This window comes from Grammomys surdaster, unplaced genomic scaffold (assembly GCF_004785775.1).
Source record: "Grammomys surdaster isolate TR1022 unplaced genomic scaffold, NIH_TR_1.0 126109, whole genome shotgun sequence".
Lineage (NCBI taxonomy): Eukaryota > Metazoa > Chordata > Mammalia > Rodentia > Muridae > Grammomys > Grammomys surdaster.
In genome coordinates this window covers 6,158,683-6,164,878 of record NW_021620917.1, presented here as the reverse complement: position 1 = coordinate 6,164,878, position 6,196 = coordinate 6,158,683, and positions in this window count along the sequence as shown.

Genomic DNA, 6,196 nt, shown 5'->3' with positions numbered 1-6,196 from the left:
TAGGCTACAGCGTACATGTGGGAGTCGGACCCGACTCCTGAAGGAGTCAGTTCTCTCCTTCCACCTTGTGGGTTCTGGGGATTGAACTCATGTTGACAGGATTGGCAGCAAGCACTTTGGCCTGCTAAGCCATCTTGTTGGCCCGAGACCCAGCATTTTATTTATTGTGCATTACTGAGTATTGAACTTAAGACTCTACAAATGTGTTCTACCCCTGAGCCATGCCCCCAGTTCCTCACTTAAGGCAGGAGCTGCCCCGCCCTCTACCCCTAGATCAGCATCTTCACAAAGAGATACCAGCAAGGATTTCAGGCTTCCTGGACCTTCCGGTTCAGCTGTTGCCGGGGCTCCCGCTGCACACTAAAGCCATTGTGGATGCATTGCTCATGGTGTGGGTGTGTTTCCCATTGCTCTAAACAGAACGGCTGGGTCAGATCTGAGAGGTGAGTCCGGTCGGTGGTTATTTGTAGCAGCATTATTGATCTGAAGTTAGAGTGGACCGTTGGGTGACAGGCACGCACACCACAGAACCGTCTCCATCACGGCAGACCACTTTGAGGAGCCTGCTCTCTCCTCCATGGATTGGGGGCAAGGACTTTAACCACGGTGACATTAGCGTCACACGGACACTTAGAGCAGTGCAGACAGGCCATCTCACCAGCTGCCTCCTTTGGAGGGAAGATGCTTCTTTTGGAAGAGAAGCCTCCCTAGGGTGGAGGTGGGAAGACGAGGACAGGAGCCGTGTCCTTTCCACCTCACGCTCACCTTTCCTTTTGAAGAAAACCCTGAGTCAAGCACATGTAAACAACTGGGTTTCTTTTATTTTTTTGAGACAAGGTTTCTCTGTATAGCCTTGGCTGCCCTAGAACACTCCGTAGACCAGGCTGGCCTCCCTCGACTCAGAGATCTGCCTTCAGCGGGCTGGGGTTAAAGGTGTTTGCCACCTCTGCCTGGCTAACAAATGAGATGGCTCAGTGGGTGAAAGTACTTGGCAGACAAGCCCAGTGACCTGAGTTCAATCCCCAGAAGCCGTGTAAGGGTCAGTGGAGAGAATGACTCCCACATGTGCAGTGTGCCATGTGTGCAGACACACATGGATGATATACAGGAGTAATGAAAACTCAAGGGCTGCAGAGGTGTCTCCATCAGAGGCAGGAAAGGACTGATTCTGTCAAGTTATCCTCTGACCTACCCCTCACAAAATGGCATGTTGTACCCTCCCCCGACATGCAAAGGAATACAATTTAATTTTTAAAAGGGGGGAGGGAAGCCAGATGGTGGCGGTGCATACCTATAATCCCAGCACTCAGGAGGCTGGTGGACCCCTAGACTCTAGGCCCACCTGATCTACAGAATGAGTTCCAGGACAGCGAGGGCTACAAAGACAAACCCTGTCTCAGAAAGAAAGAAAGAAAGAAAGAGAGAGAGAGAGAGAGAGAGAGAGAGAGAGAAAGAGAAAGAGGGAGGGAGGGAGGGAGGAAGGAAGAAAATAAAGAAAAGGAAAAAGAAAGATCTCTTAACCAGTATCATTGCAAAATTGCTTATAATCCTAGCACTTGCTGGTGGAGGCTGAGGATCAAGAGTTTGAGACCAGTTACATAGAACCTTATCAAAACAAAACCCTGACTCAAGGTCCGGAGTGGGAAACTAGATAGTGATCATTCCAGAAGCAGTCAATGCTGGGCGGGGAGGGGGAAGTGGAGTGAGGAAACAACCCTAAGACTCCCCTCATGGCCAAAACTGGAACACCATGAGCAACAAAACAAAATACTTTTTTTGTTTTGTTTTTTGTTTTTCAAGATAGGCCTGGCTGTTTTGTGTAGCCCTGGCTGTCCTGGAACTCACTCTGTAGAGCAGGCTGGCCTCGAACTCAGAAATCCACCTGCCTCTGCCTCCCAAGTGCTGGGATTAAAGGTGTGCGCCTCCACTACCCAGCCAAAACAAAACACTTAACCGCTAACTTCCTGAAGCACAAATAACCCAGGCAGGGCTATACCTCCACATTTCCCTAACATGAGGAAGAACCTTATTTCCATCCTCAGTACCACAAAAGAATTCAAAGTAACCCACAAGTTTATGGTGATGCAAAGAAGTCAGGTCTAGCAGTACAAACCTTAGACTCACCTCCTGGGGAGGCTAAGGCAGGTAAAATTAGAGACCAGCCTGGGATAGATTCAGAGTGAGTCCGAGACCAGACCTTGTAGATGCAGACATATACATAAGTTTTTAAATAAACGGTGGTGACGCACACCTTTAATTCCAGAACTGGGGAGGCAGAGGCAGGCGGATTTCTGAGTTCAAGCCCAGCCTGAGTGAGTTCCAGGACACCAGGGCTACTCAGAGAAATCCAGTCTCAAAAACAATATCAATTAAGATGATACCTGACAGTGATCAGTGGTGGCTCATGCCTTTAAGCCCAGCACTGAAGACCCAGAAGCAGGCAGAGCTCTGAGCTCTGAGTTTGAGGCCAGCCTGGTCTACAGAGAGAGTTCCAGGATAGTTAAAGTGACACAGAAATCCTATCTCAAAACAACAAAGATGATGTCTGTTGTCAGTCAACCTCTGGCCTCTGCAGACATGTACACGTGGGTTGCACATCCAAGCATAAATACAGGAGCAGGCACACGTGTGCACAAATGTGTACACATGCACACACGCACACAGCAGTCAGCTCCGAATTGCATCTGTAGCTTTGTCAATTGTCCTGTGCCCAGTGTTAAATTCCTGGTGTCTATCACGTCTGTGCCTTAGTTATGTAACATGTTAATGTTACGAGAAGTCAAGCAGAACAGACCAGAATGCTCTGTACCAATTTTTCTATTTTTGTGTTTAAGACGTCCTAAAATATTTCCATGTAGAGATTAAAATACATACACAGATGGGCGAGAGCAACTAGAACACTCATCTTTCTCCTAAGTGGGTGAGCAAGCGGTCTCCGGGAAGGGAAGACCTGTGTGTGATCTGGATGGTGCCCTTTGGTGAAATCCCAGCGTTGTGTTGGGATGGCGGCTCCTGTCGGGATAGACCACACCAGGCCAAAGCAGTTCCACGTGGCAGAGGTTTTATTAGGAAAGAACAGAGACAAAGAGGAGAGAGAGAAAAGACAAGGGAAAAAAGGGTTGAAGGTGGGGAAAGGTTTGCCTTTTATCTAGGCTGTGATGTAGGCAGTTCCCAGGTGAGTGTGAGGAGTGGGCTCCAAGAAGGTATGCAGGGTTGTCATGGCAACAGATGTCACCTATGTGTGACATTCCTGAGTTTGGAGCCAGTTTGCCAAGCTGTGGGTACCGAGTTAAAATAAATGCCCTGGGCAGGAGCAAGCTTGGCAACTTAGAGAAGTGGTAAGGAAGCCATCCCGGATGCAAGCCTCCATGTGGGCTAAGGGACACAATAGGAGAACAGTTTGGATAGATGTCAGGAGTAGAGTCATCCTCCTGACTCTACCTGCATTTGTTAACATTTCCTTCCTTTTTCCCTCCCTCCTTCCCATCCTTCCTTTTTTCCTTTTTAAACAGAGGGTCTCTTTATGTAGCCATGGCTTATTCTGAAACACAGACCAGGCTGGCCTAGAACCCATAGAGATTGGCTTGATTCTGTCCTCAGAATGCTGGAACTGAAGGCATACACAACCCTGCCGGCCTTTGTTACCTTCCTCCAGTGCCTGTGTAGCAGGGAGCAACACAGACTTGTGCCCTGCCCCCATCCTCTGCCTCTCCACAATATCCCAGCCCCACATAGACAGCCTTTTCCTTTTCATGGCCAAAGCCACTCCTTGCAGGTAGAACTTGTTAAAAATATTTACATTTCAGTGGTTCCTGTGTAAATCGATTTCAAAGGCTACAGCTTGACTAGACTTTCTGCCTGTAAGTCCTAGGACTCTGAGGCCTGAGGCAAGATGATTACAGTGAGTTCAAGGTCAATTTGTGCAACTTGTCTCAAAAGAACGGAAGAGATGGCTCAGCAGATAAAGCACAGAACCTGTAGGCTTGAGTTCATATTGCAGAAATCCATGAATAAAGCTGGAGTCTGTGGTATGTATGTATACTCTCAGCACTCCAGGGATCAAGTGACAAGATGACCCAAGAGAATCTTCTACAGGCCCACAGGCCTGGAGTACTTAGTAAGGCAGCAAACACCCAGAGTAACTGTCTCAAAACAGGTGGAAGGCAAGAACCAGTACCCAAAGACAAACAAGAAATAGAAGAAGGAGCTGATGAGGTGGCTTCATGGTCAAAGGCACTTACTTGTCACCAAGCCTGATGACCTTATATTGCATCCCAGGGACTTACATGGTGGAACTGACTCCTGAAAACTGTGACTACATATGCACAGTGGCACACACACACACACACACACACACACACACACTTCCATAGGCTACACCTCCATCAGAAACATTTTCTACTTGTGGTTTGTTTATCATTCAGCTAGTAAAGCAAAATATATATATATATATATATATATATATATATATGTATAAATTTTCTCCATGATTTTCTCAAAATGCTGTAGTTTGGTGTATCCATTCATATTTGTTTTGTTTTGAGATACTCTGTGTAGCCCAGGCTCATCTCACACCCGTAAGGTAGCTTAAGCTGACCTCTGACCCACACCACCATGCCTCCTAAGTGCTGGGATTATAGGTCTGCGCCATCTTTCCTGGTTTCTGTGGTGCTGAAGATGGAACTTACCAACTGAGCCATATCCCAGGCACATCAGTGGTTGTGTGTTCAGTTTTGAAACAGTCTCACTGTGTAGTTCTGGCTGTGACTCTCCTGGAACTCACTATATAGACCAGGCTAGCCCTGAGCTCACAAAGATCCATCTGCCTTCCAAGTGCTGGAACTAAAGGCATGCACCACTACACCTAGCTAGCTATTTGTTTTGTTTTGTTTTGTTTTGTTTTGTTTTGTTTTGTTTTGTTTTGTTTGAGACAGAGTTTCTCTGTGTAGCCCTGGCTGTCCTGGAACTCACTCTATAGACCAGGCTGGCCTCGAACTCAGAAATCCACCTGCCTCTGCCTCCCAAGTGCTGGGATTAAAGGTGTGCGCCATCACTGCCCGGCTTATTTTTTTTTTTAACTTGAATTTTAATTTGTATTTTCCTTAAGACTGATGATCCCGGTTCCCTCCGTGTATGTTGTTATTCTTAAGCATTTTGTGGCATATCTGTTCAGTGTTTTCAGCCTATCTCTGGTGCTTTCTTACTAAGATAGCCGAGTCCCTCCACTCTAAAAAGCTCTTCTGCGCCCCCTTCCCTTGATTCCCGTCCCTTGCTCTCCTGCAGGTTCCCTGGAGTCTCCCATTTAGACACCAGTGGCTCTCTTGGCTATTTTGGGTGACCTGGTTTCCTTGTCAGGCCTCTCTCCTGAGCTCAGTGTCCAGGCAGCCTCCCAGGCATCATTCTCATAAGATGCTGGGACCTCCGTAGAGGCTACACCCAGGAGTCAGCTGCTTAGGAAGCCTGGACCTGCTCTAAGAGCCTGCTGGTTAAGGATGCCCATTTCCTGCAGAGAAGGACCTGGCTCTCTGCTCTTGGGCCAGAGCATCGTGCCAGTTGCCAGTTTTTCTAGGCTCCAGTATGAGAGATCACAGTTGCTTCAGCTCAGAGCTCAGTTTAATCCCCGAGTGCCAGGCATGCCCCAGCCTCACCCTGCCTCAATTCCAGGCCTATTCTGGGATACTGTGCCCACCCACATTCTACAGCTTCCGGCCTGCTGAAATTTGCCTGAATCCTGTGGGATTCTTTTTTTCCCCCGCCTACTTTATCCCCTGTCTTCTCCGATTCTTGGTCACAGGCTTTTTAAACATGGGGATGATTGCCTGGGATGTTTCGTCTTCCTCTTATTCTGTGTGCTGACAGGGTACACACCATTAGGTAGGAAAGCAGCATTTAACAGAAGTCACAAACTCTACCTATATTTTAAAAAAAAGCAATGGGAGCCAGGCATGGTACCTAACGCCTGTGATTTCCATACTGGGGAGACAAGGGCAGAAGGCTCAGGAGTTCAAGGATAACCTGGGCTACATAAGATCCCATGCTAACATAAAGGGCAACCAAAAAGTGTCCAAAAGTAGTTCCTTATGGGTGATGAGAGCCGAGTGACTCCCTCCCTCCCTCCCTCCCTCCCTCCCTCCCTCCCTCCCTGCCTCCCTCCTCCCTCTTCCCTCCCTCCCTCTCTCCTTCCCTTTCTCCCTTT